Source organism: Columba livia, chromosome 2 (genome assembly GCF_036013475.1).
Source record: "Columba livia isolate bColLiv1 breed racing homer chromosome 2, bColLiv1.pat.W.v2, whole genome shotgun sequence".
Taxonomy (NCBI): Eukaryota; Metazoa; Chordata; class Aves; order Columbiformes; family Columbidae; genus Columba; species Columba livia.
Window position 1 is genome coordinate 94,814,329 of NC_088603.1, and position 26,313 is coordinate 94,840,641.

At 39.9% G+C, this 26,313-nt stretch overlaps 1 protein-coding gene across 45 annotated transcripts in view; it reads left to right on the top strand.

The window, feature by feature from the left end:
- LOC102098626 (poly(rC)-binding protein 3) overlaps positions 1–26,313 on the top strand; it is a 524,682-nt gene that overhangs the window by 406,077 nt on the left and 92,292 nt on the right. For 4 of the 45 annotated variants that reach the window (XM_065052857.1, XM_065052860.1, XM_065052861.1 and 1 more), the window contains one exon: positions 23,028–23,092. The exons of 38 other annotated variants lie outside the window; for them this stretch is intronic. The gene's annotated coding sequence lies outside the window, so the exon portion shown is untranslated. Of the gene's footprint in view, positions 1–4,491; positions 4,605–23,021; positions 23,093–26,313 lie in introns of those variants that run through there. 3 more of the 45 variants (XM_065052865.1, XM_065052889.1, XM_065052887.1) reach the window with 2 other exon arrangements.

The window sequence follows — 26,313 nt, forward strand, 5'->3', positions numbered from 1 at the left end:
AAGGCTTATCAATAATTCTTCATAAGGTAGCGTGGTCTTAATGTGATGAATAACGTGGTCATTACAGCACCTGGCTTTAAAGTTGGTGAGAAGAAGGATTTATTCTACTGTTTTGTGCAGATGTCCACGGTACATATTAGTGGAGTGGAAATAAATGAGAGTCAGCTGTTGTTTTCCATATGCAGCTAATGGTGGCAACGAGTCAGAAAGCCTCACAGAGGCCAAAGCAAATTCTGTGGGTTTCTTACCAAAATAAGTGTCATGCCCTGCAATGCCTGACACATCCTCCTCTGCCCTAGAACACCTTGTTTTTAGCAGCAGTCAGCTCTGCAATTTATACATGCGTTCATATTTCACTTTCTCCAGTTAATCCTAATAACCAGCTTTTAGAAGAACATGACAGCATAACGTATGGGTGGTAAAACTGCTCATAAACCATAATAACGTGGCCAAAAAAGATTATATAGATAGATGCACTATGCTTATTGTGACATTTGCTGATTAGGAGGTATAGCTACTTATTACAGCCATTACCTTGGTGACTTGGAAGCAGACTGAAGCTGTTATTTGAAAAACAGGTTATAAGTCCAAATTTAAAACAACTGTGTACTTACAACATGTAAGAGATATAATTATGTTTGCAATACTGTTCTTCAGTGTGCAGATGGTAATTTTGTTCATTTATGGTTGCACACTGATAATGTTTTCTGCAGAACCGGCGTTGGCAGGATTAACTGTATGTTAACAGTAAGTAGGCAGCCTATAATACAGGGTTATCATTTTGTTGATGGGGTTCTGGTGGGATGAAAACCAACCAGAAACATGATTTCAAATAACGATTCCTTACTGTAGCACCAAGACAAGCTTCCTCTTTGTGTGTGTGTTCCTGCATCTTATTTATTTATATCGTGTGAAGTGTTTTTAGTTTTTTGGGTTTTTTTTTTCCTTTTCATTTGGAAACTTTTAGGTTGGCTTCATTTTCAGTGTAGGCAGTAGAGTTAGGCATCTGTGCCTTTAGGAAAAAAATTCAGTTTCCCCTCGGAGTAATTTGAATCCATTTTTAGGGGGTGATAAATACACTTATGAATGTGTACATGAAAGAAACATGAAGAACACCCAACTATTAAAAATTCTCTTTTGATTTAATATTTTCTTAGAGCTATTCAACAGATGTTTGAGGGCAATTAACGGAAAATTTTGAACAGCTACTCCACTTTTCCAGATTGAAAGGGAGACAGATAAATAAGCAGATCAAGTCTGTAAAGTGTTTTAAAGATATTGGGGTTAGGAGTTAGAGAGTCACGGTACAGTACAACTAGTTCAGTATATGGGCTTTCCAGTTTTAGAATTGTGTGGCATTCTTATTTAATTTAAATAGGTGTTCCAATCCTTAACATTCTGTGATTCTGTAAAAGGATTAAAAAAAAAAAAGTTATGTATCAAGCTCAAGATGTATAATAAACATTCTCTATTGTTACTTGCTGATTAGGCAGTAAAATGAGTTTTGCCATTAGGGGAAAAGGGCGTAGTACAATATACTATACATAAGTATATATATACACATAAAATATATTACATAGTATATAAGTTCTATGCAAGTATACATGAAAAAGTAGACTGCATATTGTATCTGTCTATATATGTTTATATGTTAAAATTTCTTTATAATATGCACAGAATTTATGACAGAAAATACAGATGCCATGGAATGTTATTGTCTTAGAATGGCCAAAAGGGTTTAAATTATCAGAATAAATGAAAAATCTTAGTCTAGGCTGTGAAATTATGCTTTAGCTACTCAAACAAGACTTTGCTAAAAGCATCATCGCCCCCAGAGTCATATAAAGCAAACATGATTAAAAGGAGGCCTCATTCAGCATCAAGAAAAGCCCTGACTGATTTCTGCTGTTTTAGTGTCTTTTTTTTCCCCCCCTCTCTTCTAGATCAGTACGTTTATGGAAACAGCATTATGGCTAAATGAATGTGTTTTATCTCAGTTTGCCGTGGTTATGGGAGGACATAATTACTCACAAAGCCCTCTGTATCCTGTTGTGACCATCCCTAAAGAATATTCCCTTTTTCCTGTAACTCGTGGGATGCAGCACTGATGTGAACAGACCTTCCTTCACATGTGAGGCTGCAAGTGGCACTTCAAGAAAATGCACTCTAGTAATCCCATTGCACACAAATGACTTTAGTAACGTACACACAGCATTTAATAACCTGTAGCTTGGAAGACACAGAATAACCGATTTCTCTCCTGCTGTGTCCTTCTACTCTCACTCTTCTCATCTCTGAAGACCATAAGCCTGTCAAGGCAAGGATCACATCTTTTGGCCTGCGAAGAACCTAGTACAGTTTTTAGCAATGTACATGTAAGGAATATTAAGGATCACTCATATTAGCATGAGCAACATATTCATTACATAGCCAAAGCTAATTGTTTCTCAGGTTGAAATGGTTACTGTGATTGCAAAAGGATATGTAGTTGTTTATGGGACATCAGGCCCTTTTCGTCCTCTATTCCAGATGTGTTACTAATTTCTTTATTAGGTATTATTAACATCAATTTATTATATTCTTAATAGATCTTAACCATTCCACCCACATGTTAAGATGCTTTATGGACAAACTTTTAAGTACTTCAGGTGCTTGGAGACACAGATGAAGATTGCTGTGCCAGTCATTGATTCTCTCTACACAGTAATGCCATTTTAACATCTAGAAAATAATTCACGCTCTGATTTTTTAATTTTATTTTTTTTTTTTTAATAAGACAGAATGTAGTGAACTATCTATGAGTCAAAAAAGTCCAAGAAGTAACCTGAAATAACATTCTGAGAAAAAACATGAATGTATTTTTAAGGAAAGGAATGTTTGTTAATTTTATAACTGAGGGCCAATCACTGTTTCAATACACTGTGGTTGAATGTTCGAGTGTGATTAATAGCCCACCAACATACACATGTTTTCAGGTCTGTAAAAAGACTTGTCTTTCCCTGCCCCTATGTGATCTAATTATTGATGAAAAGCTGTTGGTACCTCCTTAAATTGTTACAGATCTGGGTAAATACTCTGATAATATTCCTGTTCCTCCACCAAGCAGCAAGGTGCGTGTGCTGTATTTATCCCCTGAAGGGTTACAGTTTTAAACATAAATCCTTCAACACATATTCCAAGTGCCCCATATTATTTATTCTTCTCCTTCCATGCTAGAGTGTCCTGGAAACCAGGACACCCACCTGCCTGGCTTGCAGGCTACCCTGCACAGTAGCATTTTTTGGAAGGCATGATCAATAGTCCTCCTAGTTGATCCTCACGTGTTTTTGCTCTTCTCAGTCACCCACCTTCCTAATTTAGAACCATAAATAATATTTTCTTCCTGCCCTTCTGCTCTTCCCTCCTTCTTGCCTCTTTCTGCAAGAGTAAAGCATTTTTTTCAGACTGGCTGTTCAAACATCTGGCTGGCACGGACTGTGATTGCAGAAAAGAAGGATGTATTCTAAAAAAAAAAAAAATACAGGATGTGATAATCTTTTTTCAGACTGTCAAAAGAGATGTGGCTGACTTTGAAACAGTCAGCAAAAGTTGCTTTGACAGTCTCCGGGGCCTGAAAGTGCTCCCTGAGAAATACTGATGACTGATTATTAAAAGAAAAGACAAATTTCATGAGAACGCTTCCTTTCCTCCTCCAAATATCAGGAGTAGATATATTGTGGACACATTTTTCCCTGACTTTTAATGCAGAAAAAAATCTCGTACATCTAGAGTTTTCTGTAGCATGTTTATTTCTCATATAATCATTGGTAACAATCTTTTGTACAGTAGGTTGTTTTGTATGACAGCAAAAGAGAAATTCTGGAAAGCATTTTGTCAGACACTTCCTTAGTTATTAGCCACTGGCTAATAATAATGTATTTTTTGGTGAGGTTTATCAGTGCTAACCCTGTTAATAAAATTTTAGGTACTATTGCCAACTGATCTGAATTGTGTATTAGTGACCAGATAACATAGATAACATTACACAGGTAACAAATAAAGTTAGCAGGCCAATATATTGCAAGTACCACCTAGAAACACAAGCTTTGCCTTCACCACAAATGCTGTCTAATAGATGGGGCTTTGCAAGCAGAGTCATAGGAAAGAGTGCTGGAAGCCACCTCAAAAGGTCAGATAGTACAGACCCACTGCCATAAGGATCAGCTTTCCTTAATCATAACCTGAAGGTCATCATGTTCCAGTTTTGAAGAACTTTCTCCCTGCTGTGATATACAGTTTGTTGCCCTTATGAAGAGTACTGGAGTTGCATTCCTTTTGTGCGTGTGTGTGTTTTTGTTTTTGTAAAACAGTGAGAATCCACTCTGCAGCTATAGTAAGAAGGTGCAGAGAGAGGGACAATTGCTTGGATATGTCAGACCAGGCTGGATTTACTAGGGAAGGTAGCAAGATGATGTTTTGTGACAGCAAAATGTTTTTCCCCCCATTTCCCAGAGCTGGGCTGAACCGTTGTCTGATACCTGTTTACAGCTTCACACATGATAACCAACACCTCGAACTCTACCTGCTGAGCAGTAGGCAGCCCAGTGCAGACCTCAAGGCACAAGGTATGCTCAATTAGCATCTTGCTCTGATCCTCATTAACAGAAATGTGAAGGCTTTCTCTCTGAGCCTCACTGTTCTGGGAGGTGGTGAAGCTATGTAGGGTGAGTACTAAGGCTGGTGTCTCTGGATGGAAAAGATTTGTCACCTGCTCAGGTGCATGTAGTGTGAAGTTTTCTGGAGTACTGATGTAATATTATCATCTATGAGCAGGTGGATGAGGAAGGAGGAAGAAAAGAAATCTGTTCAGCACACAGTGGCAGATGTGACATAACCTGCTTTGCCTCAGCTGGGAAGACTGACTGGGGACTCTTGCAGCAGGGGACTGACATACAGTGGGGAGGAGATCAGACCACTGAACACTGTGGTGCAGGTGTGCACATCTTCAGGCTTTGTGGATCTGCCTTGGAGCAGTAGCAACCCTCTTCCCTCCTAATGTGCGTTAGCCATGGGTGTTCATAGCTAAACCCAAGGAGCTGTGCTCTCTGCATCGCGGTGCTGCCTACAGATGCTCTGTGGATTAGGATTGTGCAGCACTTTGACACTCATGCAAACTCCTTCAGCAGCTGCAGTCGCATACAGATGGTGCAAGAGACCACGCTGCATGCAGGGAACAGAGCTAGTGAGCTTGCAGGACCTTGGGAGAAGCGCCTGATCTCCCCTATGACCTTCTTGCCACTGGTTGTTCCTCATCACAAGACCCAGCTGGGTTTGTGTCATGTGAATAGGCAGAAAGGTAATTTGTGATCTCTGCAAATGCACTACTTGGTAAGGATGCACACATAGTGCAAGTAACCAGTGGAGATACTAAGGACTGCGAGACAGTGAGAAGGACTGTGATTTAAAGTCAGTCTTCTATACCTCTTTGAGTCAGACTCCTCAAGGCAAATGCAGTGAATTTCTTCAGTCAGCTTGTGTGCTGTACCACAGCCTGGTTTCTGTTTGAATGCATGATGTATGAGTAACTAACCACCGTCTTTCATAAAGAACTTGTGCATTCCCACGGAAAAGGCCGGAATCTGGAGCTTCCAGCCGAAAGGACAGTTACTGCCTTCCTTCTTGATAAGGATAAGAATATGAAAAGAAATGTAGAGTAATTTAATCAGAGTGCAGCTGTTTAGTTTTTCATTTTCCTTCTATCGGCTATTTGAACTGTTTCTTTTTCCTGAAAATACGATTTTGTACAAGTAGTCTCTAGCCCTTCATTTCCAATAACAGTATTTTGCTCTTACTTCTACCTTCTGAGATGACTCCTGTTGCTCTTTCAGCCTTGGTGGTTGTCATACACCGGCTTGTGAATTAGTATGTATTAAAAAAATTATGTGGACGGGTAGTCTTTGGTACTTAAGAGGTCTTTATCCCCTGCAGCATCCAAGTGACCTGTAATAGTTAACACGTTTCTTGCAAAGACTCCAGGGAGGAGCAATCAATCTGCTTGTAAAACAGAGAAATGAATTCACTTGCCAAAGATCAAGCAAAAAGTCTTTGGGAGACAGGGAATGAAGCAAAGTCTATTATAGCCTGGTTTGGCAACCTGTGTCCTGGACCAGCCACTGTCTCTGATAAAGGCAGTCAGAAGCATTCAAAGGGATGTTTAATTTTGGCAACTGCAAAGGTCACTTCTTGGAAGCTAGTATTGTCTGTGTGGATTATTTCTTCTTTATATTTTTATCCAACATTTGCTTTTGATCTCAGGTTTTTTTTTCATTATTATATGAAGTGTCAGTCTGGTAGAAGGGTCCATAGTAACTTTCATAACTATAACAGAAGTGGCCTGAGGTCTCCAGTCGATGTAAAATCACAGGAGCGCTTCAGAATTGCATTTGAATTACGTTGCATCCTCATGCCAAACCTTTGTTGCATTTTCTCTTTGTAATGAGCTGGCATTGCAAAATCTTTGTTTATTTCAACACAAATGTGATGGGCTTGTAGCTGTCCGGATCTGTCGAATACTGATGGTTGTCCCAAAGGCATCACCGTAGGACCTGCCAGCCCAGCAAACACACACTTGGCAGGTTTTGCAGCACTTGTGCTTGGCTCAGTGAATCCAAGGCGAATGAGGATAGTCCTGAGGTTTCAGTGCATTGCCCACATATTGGCTGCAGGACATCACGGTGGAGGAATGGTAAAAACAGAGAGGCTCCAGCAAGGGTTAACGTAGTGTAATGACTGCCTGAAACAAGCACTGTTCAATAAATACTTTGTGTAATTTGTATAATACATTCTTCTGTTAATGAGCTGAAACTGGGGTGGTGTGCAGCTGCTTGGGGGCAGGGGAGGGTTGAGGGGGCATTTGAAGCTGTTTGACAGTACACTCAGCCTCTAGTAATCTGTTAGGCAATTTTTAATTTACAATATTTTTGCAGCATATTTGCCCTAGTCCTTTTCCCACCCTTATTTAAAGTGTTCCTAATGTTTTAATTCCCACTCCAATGGAACATAAAGTGAAGAAACACGGAAACGAGTGGAGATGTGTGAAATGATGATCTTAAACTTAACAAGCCTGTTTGTTTTTTCAAGTTGCTGAATAAATCCTCTGTGGTTTACGCTGCAGAGGTCATTGCTCTGCAGTAGGAAATGACTGGTTACATGTCAGTATTCTCCAAGAGTTCATCTCAATTACTGGATTTGTCAAACATGACAAGCCTGAATGACTGTGTGGTGAAAATAGCACACAGTTTGACTATTAAAGTAATTGGAGCATTGACATTTAACCGAACTGCAAGAGAATTGCAGTAATAAGTCTGAGGAGCACAACCACAAGCAAAGCAGAGAAAAACATTGTTATAAAATCTCCAGTGAAACTGGTGCTTTCTTGTGTTTTGATTAATGTAAATTCTAATATCATTTCAATTTAAATTATAAGATTAAAAGGAAGAGTTAATTCCTTTTTGCTACTTCTTGGAAGAAGTATTAATATTTGTATAATTGGAAATTCCATTAATTTAATATACCCCCTAGTGCAACTTGCAATCGTTACATATAATCTGTGTATGTATTTTAATACCCTTCTAGAGTATATACACTATACAGTTAAAAATTTATGTATGTATATACATGTATTGGAGATCATCATGTGATGTTCATCACAGAATTATGTTCTAAGTGTGTCAATTGCTTACTGGATTTCCACTTGCTACTCTACCTTTTTAATCATCTACTTCTGGGCTTTCAAGCCTAATATGTGGGAAAAATTCATTGCTTTGGTAAATGCAAAGGAGCTTTTCTAAAATAATTTAAAAATCATTTACTTGTATCCATCTGCAATTAGATTTTCATATTTTAAATAAGTTATTCTGATTGTAAATTTTACATACATTAGATTCTCTGAGATGTATTAAGACTTTGGAGAAGAGTATAACTATCAATCACTTTGGATAATTTAGATTTGTATTTATGGATCTGACTGGATTTTACAGTCACCAAAACGCTATTTCAGACAATGGCTTAAGCGACAGCCTCTTCCAGTGTCTCTGGAGTAGGGATTGGAATAATAATGATCATTTATTACATTAATCTTAGGGGGATCATCCTCAGGTGAGTTACCTGCATTTTGGCATGTTAATTTTACCTTCTCTGAACTTGAAAATATGTTATCTCCCCGTGATGGTAGCAAGTCTTCCGGTGGAAACAGGGAATCTCCTATTCCTGGTGAAGTAAACCAGACAGATAGAAAAATAATCCAAAAGAGAGGAGCAAGAGCATGGTACAAACAATGATATGTCTAAAATACCTTAATTACGTTAATTTGTAAGTATATTCTCTGCAAAGTAGGTTAGGGGTGCAGAGTGTGATTTTCCATTTCCACAGTAACATCTTAATTATTGTGATATCACAAGAGCACAGAGCAATACTTTTAAATTTAATCTGTTACTTGCCTTGACTTGTTTAAGTCCGATCTCCATAGAGCAGTTGAATATTGTGCTTAAATCCATTTCTCTTGTGTAAATGTAAAGGTATGTTTTAAAACCTTTTGACTTCAGTGAGACGCATACAGGTAAGCCATTAGCTCAGTAGAAATAAACCTAAGCTTCAACTGTTTTACATAATTTACATAATTTGGGATTTGGGTGATCCAAAGCAGTGCTTAGTCACAGCCTAAGTACAGATTTTGGGCAGCCTTCCATAAGGACAGTCTTTCCAGTATTTCCCTATGGAGAAAATAAAGGAGAATTCAAGGAAATACAGCAGATGCTTGGCTAACTATTTGCTGACCTTAGTGTGAAAATGGAATATTTGTTAGGACCAAAGCAATATATTGGGGGGGGGGGGGGAGGAAAAAACACACACACACACAAAAAGCCCAACAAACCAGTTCAGGTGAGAATTTTCTTTTTCTCTTTTGTTGTTGTTGTTGTTGTGCACACTGTATAGAACCAGTTATCTCCTTCTCCTCTGTCGCTTACGTAAATGCAGTCAATGTCTTGAAGCTGCTCCTGATCTGCTTCTAGTGCAACAGCGATCAGATGAATGTCCTCCAGAATGAGGTCCTGTTTCAGAGCTTAAGCGGCACTAACCCCACCTAATAGAAGTCCATTTACTTTGAGTATCATGGCACACTGCTGTTGTCCATCTCCTACTGTTCTTGCCAGCTTCTCCTAGAATTTAATTCTGAAGATTCAAACTCATACTGAAATGTTCCTCACAAAAAGGGGCTCAAGTAAAATGAAGTAAATAAATAAAAAAGAACATCAAGCTGTTCCCTTTTCTGGAGTTCTAGTGGCTGAAAGTGGAAGCCTCAGATTCATGGATAAAAGAAGAAACTCCCTTATTAAGCATTAAACAGTTTGGACAATTTTAGCTGCCAAGGTTAATGCAGAGTCCCAAATCAGTCATTTGGAGCATCAGGCAGAGAGGAAGGATTATTTGACTGTCTGCTATTCAATGGAAATGGTGTCCTCCAAAGGAGAAACATCTATCCAGTTATAGGAAAAAAGCATCCTGCTTCTGATTGAACAGTAAAATAGCTGTAAACCAGCACAATAGCAAAGTAGTTTGGAAAAGGTTTTTTTCAAAGCTTCTCAAGCAGGAAGGGATCAGGTAAAAACTGGGAGCATCCTTACCTTTCAGTCTTTGGGCAGAGGGATGAAGGCAGCGTGCAGTCCGACAGCAGGAAAGCAGCACAGCCTGTGTTCACCATTCAGCCTGTAATCATGTTTTGAACTTTGGGAAGATGGAAACTGATGCAGAAACACCAGATACCAAACAGAGTAAATCAACATCCAGCAAAAGGTTGCCAACAGAGATCTTCAAAGCAGCAGGAGGGCCTTGTAGCAGTTCTACATTTTCAGTAGGCTTAAAGTCTGAATGCAGCGAAGGAATATGTTGTTCTTGGGAGTAAAAAAGGAAATCTTAGGGAGGTCTTGCAGTGACTACTAAGCAGTCACTGCCACTAGAGACACTTGGACAGGCAACAGTTGTGTTAGGACTTCTGAGACGATCTGCAAAAAAATCCAGGTGGAAGAGCATTGACTCCAAGATACCAAGTTTAACTTCTGATTACTGGCCATGCAAGGAAAAGATGTCAGCCTGCAAGGCCTAAAAATAGTAACTTTAAAATGTAAGAGTACAATCAGTTAAAACACACAAGGCCAGTTTGCTCAGATTTCATTCTGGTAAGTCTGCAAATTTGCCCAAGATCCAAAGCTACACAGATAGCTGCCTTACTAGGCAGAACTGCCTGTCTAAGAAGAAATTTCATCTACTTGGTGAAATGATTTATAGCAAGTTTCATTCCAGAGATTTTTTCAGTGACTGGGACAACAAGAGAAAGCCAGTTGCAATATACTTTGTCAAGTCCTTTTGTGGGTAACCTGTGTGAGGTGGATGGGGAGCAGACCTGGACTTTGCTCCACGGGCTGTGATTGAAGACCTCTGTTGATTCAGGCTGAGGCAGTTTAAGAAGTTACTGCCAATTACTTGCCCTGCCTCTGCTGGAATTCCTTATCCTTGAGGTAAAAATAGCAAAAAGTAAAGTGCCTGCTCCCCAGCCACTGTAGCTCCCTGCCTGAGGCCAGTGCAATCCACTTTCAGTTTTAATTTGGTGTTGAAGCAGTGTATGAGCTCAGGTGTCTGGGGACTTTGAGTCACTAACTCATCAGATTTAGCTGTGCCAATGAGGTGGTGTGGGAAGAAGAATGGAGGACCAGCAACCTCTTCAGTCACCACTGTTAAATCCAGTGGGGATTGTTTTGTGGAGTGCTTACTGTCCAGGTTGCAGAAGTTGCAACGAACCTTCTCCTTCCTGCATCACAGTTGACCCGTACTTTGCTGTCTTCAGGGCACGAGGGGGCCCTGTATTAGCTAGTAACAGTAGTCATCTTCTAATTGACCTTCTTTAATGAGTTTTCTTGGAAAAGACTTGGCGAATAGGAAGTGAGTATCAAATATGAGTAGTAAGTAAATAATTACTAGAATGGAGCACAATCACCTACCTACATTATTTAGTGTTTCCTAAAAGATAAGATTTTATTTTGGCTTCTGTAACCAATTCAGAGCAAAACTAAATACTATCAAGTGACAAATGGCTGACCATGCAGTCAGTAGGTATAAAGCAGTTGTACAATTGAAAGCTGCTTCTGGAGTCATTTTAAGAAACTGTCAAGCTCATTGAATGTAGTAAGCATGAAGGTGTGTTTATCTTGGTTGCAGTTCCGTGGGTTTTCTCTTTTACCAAATTTTAAACTATAGATTAGATTATGTTTTTTGCTGGGTGGGGCAGTGTCTTTTGCAGACATGGAGATGTCCAGAGGACCTAAAGGACAGAGGTCTAAAGTTTTGAAATGACACTAGAAGATATTTTGTGATACATCATGTTATTTTTACAGGAAAAGATGGACAAGTCCATGAATCTTATTCCTTTATTCATGCTTAAACGACAGTAAAGCTTCTAAAGCAAACCATATCTACTCGTAAGGTGAATATAGGTTTGATGAAGAAAGGCACTTTGCCTTTAGTGTAGTGCTTAAGCACATGCTTAACTTGGAGTATACAAGCTTGAGAGTAGCTTCTTGAAATGGAGAGGTGACCTGGAGCAGTGTTCAACACAACTCAAAAGCTTTCTCAAGGAGGAAAGGGTTGATTTCGCATTCCTCCTGTCTGTGAGGGACACAACTGAGCCTCCTTTTGTAAGAAGGATTTTCACTGTAGCACTCGCTGACAAGCAGGGAAGTAGGAAAGGCTTGAAGGAGACTCCCTAGCATGTGCTAACACACTGCTACCATGAGACAGCATAATTTAATCATCTTATTTTCCATTAAAATTATGTGAAAATGCTTTTGTTTTATAGTATGGAAACTTTGAGACTTTCTGCTGAGTTTTGCTTTTGCATTTGGAATCCCCTTGAAACCAACCCTCAGGTCTGCCGGATTATTAGCTTCACTCATAGCCAAAGAAAGCATTCACACATATAAAACCCTACAAAGTCAGAGCTCTCTTTCGTACTGACTTATTATTAGCCTCTTCTGATTAGCAGAATTCTCAGCTTTCTTTGTTGTTATTTTTTAGTAAGGGAAAAAAATTGCTTTTATTTTTAGATAAGTTGGGTTATTTAAACTGAATGTGACACTGAGGCTTCAGAAAACCCTGTGCAGCACATTTTAAGCTGTTGTTTTTAATGAATTCTAGTCACTAGGAAATACAGTTATCTAGGTCAGACTTTTTGAATATTGTTTTTCCGTGGCTGCGCATCCTGCTGTGCTTTCTCCAAAATGAGCTCCCCAATGATGTCTTATTGTTTTACTTTCTCACAGCTTCCTGCAATACCTTTCCTAACTATAAATGTAGGTTTTGCTTTGTTTTTCAGTACAAATGTACCAATGGCTGAACCAGCATCCACCCATCTTGGAGTCAGTCCTAAACTTTCTTAGGGGGACAAAGGGAAAGGACGTAAGATATTTGAAAGTTTTATCCTTGATTTGAAATTTTGACTCCTTGGAAGGAATGGAGAAAAGATTATCAAACCAGAATTTATTATTGAATTTCAAAGGTATTGATACAACTTCTTCTCAGCTACTCACAGAAAAAATTACCTTGTCCATATAGCAGAGCAAGACATCACTTGATGTCATGGAGAGACTCTTAGAGGTTTCTGAGTGTTTCAGATCTTTATGGCCCTTTAACGAGACATCTCTAGCTATACCCTAACTCATCTCTCAGTATGTTTCCCTGAGAGACTTCTCAGTGCCTCAGACAAAAAAGCATCAGGCCTGTTAGCCATGCTTACCCAAGGGGACACGGAGCAATAGTCACACAAGATCACCCAGCAGATCAGTGACAGAGTAGGAAATTGCACCAGTTTCTCTTCAGCTGGCCATCCTGCCCCTTTCTGATACCACATTTTCTTCAACATGTTACATGGATTGGGCACATAGCTCTGTGATCTTTAATAGAATACCATTACTCAGCTATGTATTTTCTTTATTTGATGGACATAATTCTCCACTCCTGGTAGAATGATTACTCACATTTCTAGAGTAATCTGAACAGCTAGATGTTTTTAGCTTCTGTGCTTAATGATAATTTTATTTTCATTTGATACTGTGCTAAATAGAAATTATATAGCCTTACCTGGTAACAGACACTGTTTGTGAGCTGATATGAAGTTCGTGTAAGAGGTGGTGGTTTAGAGGCATTCAGTCAGAATACAGTACAGCAGACTGAATCCACTTAATTGTCTCCATATACAGTTATTTACACCAAATATTTATGCAACCAGTGCCTCCTGTGCTAAGCACAAATTGTACTGGAACAGCATGTTGTCAGGAGGGGACAATTTTTCACCTAATAATGTGAGGTAGAAACATTCTTGTGCAGCATGAAAAGAACTCATCAAGTCCTTCCAGTGTAATTCCATGAACTGGGAAATTTCTACAGAAAGTCTTACATGGACTACACAAAACTGCAATGGCTAATTAAACTATTGCATGCATTTTCTTAAGTGTACCCTGAGCAGAGAGATTCTTTGCAGCTCATTCAATAAAATAGTGTGTCAGAAAATTGCCCTTCGCACACACACACACCTGTAAATAGTAGTGTCAACTTTTGTCTTTAACAAGTGTTTCTTCTTTCATGTGTTTTTTTATCATCATAGAAATATTAAAACTTAGTAACATAATTGTGGCAACTTGCTATATGGGATATTAATTTCTGACAGTGATGTAGCAGATCAGCTTATAAGCAGTTGAAAGGAAAAGCCAATTTTATTATCTAAATGGATAAGAAGAGAAAAGCAGAGAAAAAATGTGGAATTTAAATCAGAGTGTGGATATTGAAACTGGAGAGATGAGAAGAAAACTGGATGGTAGCCGGCTGAAGGTGCTTCTAGAGCTGCTTGCTCACTGCTCCCTGTTCTGGAGCTCACATCTTGGGGGTCCTGGACTTCCTGTCTCACTGATGTTGATGGCAAACCTCAACAGTTTGAAAACGAGGGTTATAGCAGAGAACTTGAGGAGCAGATGCTCTTGAAAGATTGACTTTGGGTCGATGGGGTGAAAATGTGGCTGGAGGCTTTCTTTTTCCTGGAGAAAAGAAAGGCTGTATAGAGTCACTGGTGACTAACCTAAATAAAACTGATTGATCCCAAGGACTTTTGAGTTCTGTGAATGCTAACTTGGATTATTTGTTAGTGCTATTATGAGTCTTAATTTGAATAGATAGATAAATAAATAAATAGAATACTGCAGCTTTACTAGTAATTTGCAGCTAGCATTGAAGTACAAGAAAAGAGATGTGGACTTCAGGCAACAAGAAATCCAGCTTTTTAAACTAACCTGACGTAGTGCAATTTTATGTTCAAATAACACAAGGAAGATTTCAAATGCACTTGTGTGGATGGCAGATAATAGACTCTTAGCAATGGATGATGAATATGGCTTTTATTAGGTGTAGTGTCAGCCTTTGACACCATTGATCCCAAGGCTTGTTGTCTTGGGTGCTGCATGATCTGCTTCACACCTGACCATTCAGTCAGGTGGTCAACATAATAACTATACCTCTCTTAATTATTATTTAAACCCTGGTTTGAAAGTTCAAGAGGGGCTTAAAGTTTTCTGGTCCTCTGCAAAAAGGGAAGTTTGAAGGTGAATTCTGCTGTCTGAAGGAGCAACTGGCTATGGATTTGTATTTCAGTAAGCACCCATCTCTGATTAGACCGCCTAGCAGTGGTTACTGAAAAGGTAATGTGTTGGGAAGCATCTATGGGAATGGAGGCATTTTTTAGTAGCAGTTTGAAATTGAGATAATCTTCTCAATCCTTTGCCAATTCCATAAACATTCAAGTCTGGTTTTGTTATGTTAACCAAGTGCCATTAAAGACCATCTATGGTGTTGGATTTGTTTTTATTTGTATACATTGTATTTGTGCTGAAAACCTATATCTTTAGAAAGTATTTCTATCTTTCTAGTAAAGGTTACAATCCTGGCTGAAGCATATTTATTTGGACATCTCTGACCAGTGACATTTCAAGATCAAGACCTTTGAGGTTCAGTGTGTAGAACAAAATGTTGTGATTCTTTTGTTTCTGCTTTCAGATTCATTCATTGAGATGGCTGAAACTGTGCTTAGTGAATCAACAGCTATATCTTGCCCTCTTCAAAGCTGGTGGGCAGGGATGGGAGAAGACAGCAGGGTGGTGTTTAGAGAAAAATGCCTTTTCTCTACCACATCAGTTGTCTTCCCCCATGTAAGCTTGGTGATGTCTATAATGGGAACAGAAGTGCTGTCTTGTGTTAATTGTGTTTTCTCAACAGAGTTTAATAATCTTTTCTTAACATGGATGGCATTTGAAAATGAATTAATTTTGATTAATGCTCGTCCCTGTTAAATGGCTGCGTTTAATAATATGATTTCATTAGCAGTGCCATTTAGTTCTAATATAGTGCATTTTATACAACAGGCTAGGGGGCATGAGATATTGACAGCTGTCTTTTTACCTGCTTCTTAAAATGCTAGTGCAACCCTTCTGCTATGTCCATAAAGGACAAAGCTTGCTCTTTGCAGGGTCAGCACTGTTCCTCATGTCATGACAGAGAGAGGCAAAGGATATCTTTACTCCTGCCTTTCACGCAGCCCAGCCAGGGCTAGCAGTCTGTGTAAACATCGCGCAATATAAAGCCTTCTTGGAGTGTACCAGGGAAGAGCTTAGTTCAAAGGTTTTCTTTATCTGAACAAAGAAGCACCCAGTCAAGGAGCTGACACTTTTTGTGGGGTGTCTTCTTGGAAAACTAGGCTCTGTCATTCATCTCAAACATTTTAACCATTCAATACAGTGTCTGTCTGCATCACTGATAGTACTGACAATGGGGCCTGGTTTCCTAAGGGAAAACATGAGTTCTTGTTCTTTACTTTCTGCTCATATATTTATTTAATCATGATTGGGAACAATCTGCCTGTCACTGTATATCAAGCAATAGGAGTGGGATTCCTGAGGGCAATAAGTGAACAAAGTCATCCAAAAAGCTTTTAGGGACTTCAGGAGTATATAAAACACAACAGCAGGTCAGGGTCCCACATTACTCTGGGCTGTCAGTGTGGCCCATCTGAGATGATGTCCCATCTGAGGTGACGCCCCTCACTGCAACTCCTTTGTGAAAGGGAGACCAGATCATAGAATCATAGAATGCTAGGGATTGGAAGGGACCTCAAAAGATCATCTAGTCCAATCCCCCTGCCAGAGCAGGAACACCTAGATGAGGTTACACAGGAATGTGTCCAGGCAGGTTTTGAATGTCTCCAGAGTAGGAGACTCCACAACCTTCCTGGGCAGCCTGTTCCAGTGCTCTGTTACCCTCACTGAGAAGAAGTTCCTTATCAAGTTTAAGTGGAACCTCTTATTTTCCAGCTTAAACCCATTACCCCTTGTCCTACCATTGTTTGCCACCGAGAAGAGCCTGGCTCCATCCTTGTGACACTCACCCTTTGTATATTTATAAACATTAATAAGGTCACCCCTCAGTCTCCTCCAAACTAAAGAGACCCAGCTCCCTCAGTCTTTCCTCATAAGGGAGATGCTCCACTCCCTTAATCATCTTTGTTGCCCTACGCTGGACTCTCTCCAGATGTGCCATGAGTTTGCAGGGCAGCCACAAGCCTTCCCTCTTCCTCCCAAATGGGCAGAGAATGTGCCTCCCAGTGCAATAGGGTGGTTGTTCCCTGAGCAGTTTGGGCCTACACTTCCCGCCTTGGGGGTGTTGGGGTGGAAGCTGACAGGCATCCAGGCTTTGTGCAAGTTCCCAAAACAAACTGCAGCTTTTTTGGAGGTGGAGAAGATGCCCAGATCCAGACATTGTGCGAGCTCAATATCTTCTTGGAGTTAAAGGTAAAGCAGTTGTGCATTTCAAAAGAAGTAAATGATAAACCTTTAACAAAGCAAGATGCTGCATTGGTCTCAGCCCCTACCTGAAGAAGGGGTTGAAAAACAAGACAAAAATACGTCAGCACACAGTATTTAAGCAAAATGCTCAGTCCTGCTACTCTAGTTCTTTAATACATCCTGAAGTAACAGTAGCAACATGGTCTTTTTGTTTGGCAGTTCATCTTTACATGAAGAAAACAGACCATTGAAGTGTATATATTATATTCTTGGACATCGCTAAGACAGAGGCTAATGCTCTCATACAGGAGCTGAATAACAATGGCCTAAGGATAAATGCCTTTAAATTTGTAAGACCACCAAAGAGACAACATGGTCTTTAATACATCTTACAGTGATGGATTTACCCTAACTTCTGATTTCACTGGTTGACTCTCTCATACCTAATGTTTAGATCAGATATTAGGGTTGTCAGACATTGGAACAGGCTGCCCAGAGAAGTGGTGGAGTCACCATCCCTGGAGGTGTTCAAAATACGTGCTCAGGGATGTGGTTTAGTTATAGTGTTGAGTTTACAGTCAGACTTTAAGGACCTTAAATGTCTTTTCCAACCTAAATGATTCTATAATCTACGCTATAGCCTTTTTTAAAAATAATTTTGTGCTTGTAGGCAATTAATTGATCTACCATTTCTGCTGCCATTGATGTGGCGGCCATCTGTTCTCATGGCAGAGCTCCTGGTGGTTTCCACAAGAGGAGTCCTAGGCTTTTAATTTTAGTTTTCAAGAACTTCACTTTTGTGAGTAAGTATGGATTTAGAGGAATTTTTAAAATTGTTTATTTTATTTGAAAATAAGATCCTCTCTTTAAAACACCTACAGTGAGTGTATCTAACTATTTTTAACATTGTAGTTTGGACCGTCATCTGCTTTACCCTTCCTTACACACTAATACCAATAAGTAAATTAATTTAATCTAGACTTATATGAGTCTTACTGGAAAAATCTAGTGAGATAAATGTAGTAAGGGCTTTGTACATGTGATTTGAACATGTATTTTCAGGAAAAGGATTTTTAAAAGTGCTAGCTTTGACCAAATCTGTGTACAAAAACAACTAAAAAACTAACAATGCATAATGTGTTCTGTGACTGTGGACTTTTGAAGACCCTTCAACTCTTGATGTGTGACATTCTCAAATAGGGCTACATCTTCAGCAAGTAACATCTATATAATCAAATCCCCAGGGGTCAGTGTTGGGTCCAGTCCTGTTTAACATCTTTATTGACGATTTAGATGAGGGGATTGAGACCATCATCAGCAAATTTGCTGATGAGACCAAGTTGGGAGGGAGTGTTGACCTGCTGGAAGGCAGGAGGGCTCTGCAGAGGGATCTGGATAGGCTGGAAAAATGGGCTGATTCCAATGGGATGAAGTTCAATAAGGCCAAATGCCGGGTGCTGCACTTTGGTCACAACAACCCCCTGCAGCGCTACAGGCTGGGCGCAGAGTGGCTGGAGAGCAGTCAGACAGAAAGGGACCTGGGGGTACTAATTGACAGGAAGCTCAACATGAGCCAACAGTGTGCCCAGGTGGCCAAGAAGGCCAACGGTATCCTGTCCTGTATCAAAAACAGCGTGGTCAGCAGGACAAGGGAAGTGATCCTTCCCCTGTACTCTGCATTGGTGAGGCCACACCTGGAGTATTGTGTTCAGTTCTGGGCCCCTCAGTTCAGGAAAGACATTGAAGTGCTGGAGCGGGTCCAGAGAAGAGCAACACGACTGGTGAAGGGACTCGAACATAAGACCTACGAGGAGAGGCTGAGGGAGCTGGGGTTGTTTAGTCTAGAGAAGAGGAGGCTTAGAGGTGACCTCATCACTCTCTATAACTACCTGAAGGGAAGTTATAGCCAGGTGGGGATTGGTCTCTTCTCCCAGGCAGTTAGCAACAGCACAAGGGGGCATGGGCTTAAACTCTGCCAGGGGAAATTTAGGCTGGATATTAGAAAGAAGTTCTTTACAGAGAGAGTGGTCAGGCATTGGAATGGCCTGCCCAGGGAGGTAGTGGACTCGCCGTCCCTGGAGGTTTTTAAACTGAGATTGGACATGGCACTTAGTGCCATGATCTAGTAAACGGACTAGAGTTGGACCAAGGGTTGGACTCGATGATCTCTGAGGTCTTTTCCAACCCAGTCGATTCTGTGATTCTGTGAAATCTATTTGTCTATTGACTTTTTTTTTTAAGGTACTAGTTGCACATTTCACTGCAAAAAGGTTTATCCTAACACCCAGTTTCAAGGGACAAATTACTCTTTTCAAGATCTCATTCAGAAAGTACCATATTGTTTGGATGAGAGCTGGATATGTTGTCTATGTTGATTTGTTATTTTGGAGAATCATGACTCATTGTGTATTGGTCTGGGGCTTTCTGGCTCCGTTGTGTTTGTTTCTCCATGCCCTGTTTACTTACTTCTGATGCACTCTAGATATTCTTTTCATGCAGTGGACTGGGTTTTGTCTTTTCCTTAATATTGTGCAATGTCCCACCACTTACATGTGGCCAGAAATAGCATCATCAATTTTATTCTAGTTATGATATTACCCTAGAATCTTTCAGGCAGATTACCATATGTTGTTGGTATAGCAGCTGCATTTTCAAAATAGAGCAAGATCTCTGAGGTGTCTTCTCCCAGGCAGTTTCCTAATAACATATTCTCTGAGGCATCTCTTTTCTCTTTTTCCCTATCTAGCAGTGGACAACTATTCTGAAGAGTTCTTTCCAGACCCACAGATCCATTCTCTCGCAAATTTGTTTAGCGATACAATCAGTGCTGCCGCTCCTAGCAAGATTAATTTCACTGCTGCACGGGTACAAAAATAGGAGCCGCAGATGCCTAGATCTATTGGCAAGTGAAGCATTAATTGAACAGGAAACATCAACTATTTTCTTACTTTGGCTGAACATTTCAAATGTGATTCTAAAAAAAATAAATCATCTCATTGAAGCAGTTTCCTACTGTTTTTGTGTTAAAGTTCGCCAATTTCCCAGCTGCCTGCTATTCAGTACAAAGACAGGTAGCATCCTCTGTTGTGCTTTTTGACCCAGATTCTTTATTCACATATGTCAGTGTTTGCAGTAAACAGGAATTTGCAATAAGCAAGTGCTGGATCCTGTTGTCTTGCGACTAACCTTTTCAATCTTTGTTTTTACTACCCAGCAACTGGATACAAATAAAGCCTGAAATACTCGATAACAATACAAGTGAAAATCATAAAAGAAAAAAAAAATCATATGAAGTGTTGATAGGAAGCTCAACTGAACAATTTGCATACGTTTCAACTTACAATCACATCTGCTTTGCACAGTCTGCAGTCTCTTAGTTGTTCCATTCCCATCATAGCCAATGCAGAGTAACCCATGTGGAAAAAAACAGAGATGTCTGAAGAATTTTTCTTTCCAGCCCCCTCCCATCTGCATTTCTGTAACAGCATTGTAAATCTAGCTGGTTGTGTTGTAAAGCATATCAAGGTATCATTTTATTTGTTCTTGAGCTAGATTTATGCAAGTTTGCAAAAATAAAGCAAATTCTCTTTTTTTTTTCAAGTAGTTATAATAACAGCAATAAAAGGAGATCGACTCAGAAGCCTTTAACTAATGCAGAGTAAACCCATACATCTCCCTGGGAGGCAAAGCTGCGATTAGCATGTTTGAATGCCTTACTACAAGTGATACTTTGTGAAAATGCAGCACTCTTTGTGGGAATGAAAAGTGCAGTTGTGAAGCAGGTTGTTAATTAACAGAAGTGTTAGTGTAGTGTTTGCTGTGATTTCATCCCAGCTTAACAGAGCAGAACCAAATTGAAGAGACAAAAAAACCAAAAACCATAAAACCAACCAGGCAAGCAAGAACTCTCTTGCTGGTGGGTTTTTTACATCCTGAGAATTTGACTTTATACTTTATTCTAGTTCCTACACATTAGTGTAGATGGCAGAAAATCATGCAATGTTGATTTTAATTCAAGCCTCCATCCGTATGTTTTAAGTACTTACATTTTTCCAATATTATTTCTAGTTGTCGCAAAGCTTGGAAATGAACAAGGCAATTTTATGTTGTTGAAATCTTACTGAAGTTTTAGTCTGAGTTCAGACTGACACTTGACAGCTAGATTTTCTCTGCAGAGGAACTAAGAAGGAAAGAGAGTCTCCCTAAGGTAACAGCATCACGTTAAGACAAGTGTTCTCACTTGTACTGCCCTAATCCCACTGTCTAAGCAAACCTGTGTGAATGCTCACCTAACACTGTGTCCAGGACACACTTAGCAGTGGGCTTCAGATTAAAGTGAATGGATGCTATTTTGCCACTGAACCAACGAAGGGCATTGTGGTCTGCCTGTTCAAAAGGTTTTGCAGAGTCGTGAGCAAGTTAGGTGCATTCTGACATCTCCTGACACAGAAACATCACTAAACACATACACTCAGTAAAAATTAGTATTGGCAATGCCAGAAAAGCACATCTAACACATTTTATTTTAAAAGAGGGGCAGTCCGTTCTAATTTTTTAACTGTTATCCTATTTTCTCTCATGTAAAATGCAATAATATTATGCTTTTCTCTTGTCAGATTAGGGTAACTGATAAATGAAATGCTCTCAGTGTAAGACCGTATGATAACTCAGCATGACACAATCAAGCAAATTATAGATCAGTGACAGATGACGAGTGCTCTCTCCAAATTGTCATTGATATCATGCAGTGGCAAAAAGACTATCTTCTTATGTGGTGCTTTATGAAATGATTTGCAGAGCTCGCTATTCCTGAGTTGCTAAGCCACTTGGTGCTTCACATCATATATGCTCATGCTCCAGCAGAGAACAAGACAATGCCTTCACATCCTGGCAGTTTTAAAGCAGACTCTTAGCACAGCCTTTTCTTCAGGAAGGGGATCAAGGAAGATTTCCTGCCTCTCCAGCCTCAACTTCCCATCTTTGTCCTGCTCGCAGAAGCAAGAGCGATTCATTTGTAACTGGAGAAGGGCAGCAATAGCTGATTTTCTCTGATGCTAGGGTTAGTGATGATGCCATTCGTTGCTATCAAAGAAGAGAAAATACTTTTTCCCAGGCTTTGAGTGTCTTACTGAAGGCCCACTCAACAGCAAGAAATGTTTGGGGAGTTTTTTGCCTTGGTTCCCAAAGTCAGTTCACATATTCACAGCTCTGCTTCATTTATTCTCAAATAAAATAAGCTTTCTAAGCTAATCTTCCTCAGTTGAAGGTCTGTGTGCAAGTGAATGCTTTAACCTACATGACTGCAAATGGAAATGCCTCGTGCTGTTGAAATGTCCAGGGCTGTCCCAGGTCTGGTCTGAGACCAGAGAGCTCTTTTAACTGCCTGTCCACGCTTGCAACTGCACAACACAGCAGCAGACTGTGATTGATGGCTTCCAGAATCTGGGTAGGTCTTCTCTGCCTTCCAGAGCTTTATCATCTCTTGCACAAATCTGCTCTGAGGAGATTGTTTCCCTGAGACAGCCTTGCCTTATGCTATGGAGAACCTCATGGTGTGTCCAAAATGGAAATTAAAAGGCCCCAGGGAGAAGTGTGAGCAGGTCTGAGATCTGGCTTGAATTGTGCGAACTGGTTATGAAGGAATGTGGCTGGACTGATTGTAAACCATCACCCACTGCCCATCACTGGTACCATTCGGTGTCTGAAACACTAAGAAACACTGCAAAAAACAGAGTTTCCAGCCCCAAAACCCAGAAAGACAGGTTTGTTGTATTACAGTTGCATATTAATTGTACAACAACAGATTATTTCATTACTAATACTAGTGAAAAATCAAGTGATGTCTTTGTGACTACTGTGAACAGGACTGCGTTTGTAAGTCCAAGAAAAAAACATGCAAACTACAAAGCTTTCTTGTTTCCTGTGATCAAGTTATATTCCCAGATCAATGTGCATAGCAACAACTTTAGGCAACAAAAGAGTCTTTGTTTAAAAGAAATGATTTTTCAGTTCTTCTTAATTTAGCATTGAGTGACCCTTTATATTCAGAAGCTCAAACATGTCTAGAAATTGTTGGAGTGCCTAAAATTCTCAGCATATTAAAATTGTACTTTTTAGAAATGGAAACACACAGAGCATAGCAGGGAGAAGACTGGCTTGCAAAGGAGACAGCAGAACTAAAGGTAGTGCTGCTTTTTCTATGCTATGATATGCATTTAAAAAATTCATGCTATGATACGCATTTAAAAAATTCATGGTGTGTGATGACTTGTGTATTATGTGACGCTAATTGTAAAGTGGAACAAAAGTGGATGTGATATTGATTAGAACAATGAAGCTTAATGAAACGATTGTTAAGGCATAGCCTCCATACTGAGGAGGCTCAAAGTGCAAGTTGTTTGCTTAAAAAAAAAAAAAAAAGGTGCTGTTTTTATGAATGAATGTTGACAGGACACGGAGGATTTTATATGTGCGGTGTAAATGCTGTTAAACTGTAGACTGGTAACAGCCTAGACTTAGGTGGTGTATAGCTTTATTTCTATCTGAGGAATTCCCATGTGTCCCCTAGTAGTTATGCAGGCTTGTGACATCTGTAGGTTTCACTTTGCTGGCCATGGGAGATGAAAATCATGATGTTCTGTGAGGCCAAAGGAGTTCAGGCTTTTTTCTTTACACATCTTTTTTGCTTGAAAGGATATTCTTCAAGACAGAGAGTCTCTTTTATATCTGTTTCCACTGTGCCACTAACACTGCTGTCAGTGCTTAACAAAGGATATGTAGCATTGTACCGAAAAACAACATGAAAAGAACTTTAAAGTGGCAGAAACAAGCTCTTGGAAGTCAGGAAAAGCTAGATGTGTGGTTTCTTCTATGCTTTCAGTTTGGCCTTATTACATATACATATTGTGTGACAGTCATGAGTGACATCATTGCAGCTTTTTTTCCAGAGCAACAGCATTCCCTTGGGCATGACATGAGCAGTGTTCAGAGCATGAATCAGTTTGGTGTAATGAATGAGGATGTTGTTGAAGGAGCTAACCTAGGAACTGACAATTGTGTGATGAAGGAGGAAGATGACTTCAGGAAAGGAAATTATGGGCTTGTGTTTAAGTCAGATCAACTTGAGGCCAGAGATTCCGCTGCTGGCCCTGCCCCAGGCTGCAAGGGAGAAAGAAGACATTGGAATTAGGAACAGGCTCTGAGCAGTGTGGGAAGGGAGAAGTCCAGCCAGGCTTGTCCTGACTGCCTGTCCTCTTCGCTGCCTGCTATGGGCAAGCCGGGCTGATCTGCTCCCTGAGGCTCCCAACACAGTGTGTGCAGTGTCAGCAGGGTGGCCCAGCTCGGGGACAGACCAAGCTTTAGGTATGTTGTCATCCCAAGTCTGGAGGGTGCAAGCCAATGGCAAGAAATGGTCATTCTCTGTGGCTTGTGAGGCAGGAAGAGGAGGTGTCTGCCTGGGTTTGAAGATTTAGAAAAAAATTGAATCGGTGCAAAGATGGTATTTACCAGAGGCCACAAGGTTACCAGCCCTGCAGAAGACAGCAAAGTTTGAAGCCAAGACCTGGGCAAAAGTGTCAAGGCATGTTTCGTTTTAGTGGGACTTCTGGAGAGACGTGAGGAGCATGTAATTCTTAGCTGCTTAGATCTTTGTGATTTTGTGGTCACCGGCATGTGGTCTCTAGCTAGCCAGAAGCAACAATCCTTTCCTGGTGTAGAGGGGTCTAATGAGGAATTGCAGATAAGGCCCAGTTTTGAAGCTTGGTTAGGGCTTGGTGGAAATACTTGTACTTGTTGGTAGAGTTAGGAAGATGTGCCACTTCAGAATTTGGCATTCTCAGCTCAGGTCTAGGTTTCAACTCATCTCAAAAAAAAACACATTAGCAAAATTGTCAGCACGAGATAGTTGTACAAAGACATACCAGGACATTGGCATAAAAATGGGATGGTAAATTTTGCTTCTTGGTCTTTGATGGGAAGAGCAAGAAAACTGCTGGTACTAGTTACTTGCCACACACTTCAGTTTAAGCATCATTCTTTAATCATTCTTTAATCATTCTAGCAGCTTCCCAATTAATCAGATTATTCTTCTATGGTTCTTTCTGAAAGATAAAAATTAGTTTAAATCCACTTCAGGTGAGCAGGGAGAATCCAGTTAATAACACCGAGCTATTTACACTGGAGTGCTAGCAGGTCACTAAAATAAATTCAGCTTGCTTGGCATGCCTTTGACAGGACATCTGCTGTTAAATCTCGCTTGATAGCATCTGTGCCCAATTACTTTTCTAAAATGGTGGGGAAAAAAAAAAAAGAAGATAAATTTTCATGGAGAAATAGTGCCTGCAATTTGTATACTGTTTCTTTAAGGATGTGGAGGTGGGGGATCTCAAAACATTTCAGAAATTTGAAAGAACGTTTTCATTCAGTCATCACAATGTGTTTGCAACATAGCTTTCATTTTCTTAAAAAGTTATAATTAATATATAAGAAAGCTCAATAGACAGTTTTACTTTTCAGTCTGTATTGAGCATGCAGTTGTCACAGCTAATCAGAAAACAATGTATGCTGCTCTTTTCAAAAGAAAAAGTTCACTCCTGTGATTTGATGTGTAAATCCCTGAAGAAAATACGAAGGTTAATTTAGTCTCCAAATTTGACACATCTTTCCAAATTGATTAACTACCAATACTGCGGCTCTAAGACGGATGAAGGCAGCAGAGGAATGACCCCTCCTCTTGTTTTGCTACTACAAATACAGTTACACTGCACATTGCTGAGAAATTCAGCTCCATAAACTTAATCTTCCTGGACCTGAGATAGCATGATTGAGAAATAGGAGATACCAAGGTGTCTTGTGATCCCTGAGTAACAGCAGAAAACTTTAACCCTGCCCGACTAGAAATGGGAAAAAAATGCAACATCTGATTCTTCAGTGCCATCCATTTTGTATAGCCAGGTACGGTTATATAAACATCTTCTCAGCCAGGAAAATCAGTTTAGTTAGTCACCCAATTCCATCTTGTGCCAGGTTATTGTTTGCAGGGTAGTGCTATAAACCAGAGCCATATTTGGGGTTTCTGTGTTTGGTTTTGCGTTGGTTTTTCTTTTGGTTGGTTTTCAAGCCAAACCAGTTCAGTACTGTTTTGTTCAGTTTATGGCTGCATCAATACAACTGAGGGGATAGAGGACTGCAGGAAAGAAGCAAATATAAAGAAAAAAAGGATGGAGAGTTCTTAAGCTGCATTTGTCATTACATAAAATGTTTATGTAACTCTCAATCTTATAGGGTGAAGGTGTACAGTGACACTGTTCTGATACGGCAGCATTTTATTGGGAGTTTCCTAATGAAACAAAGAGAAGGGAGAGTTGTCAGAAATAGCATTATCTGCTGCTACCCAAATATTTTA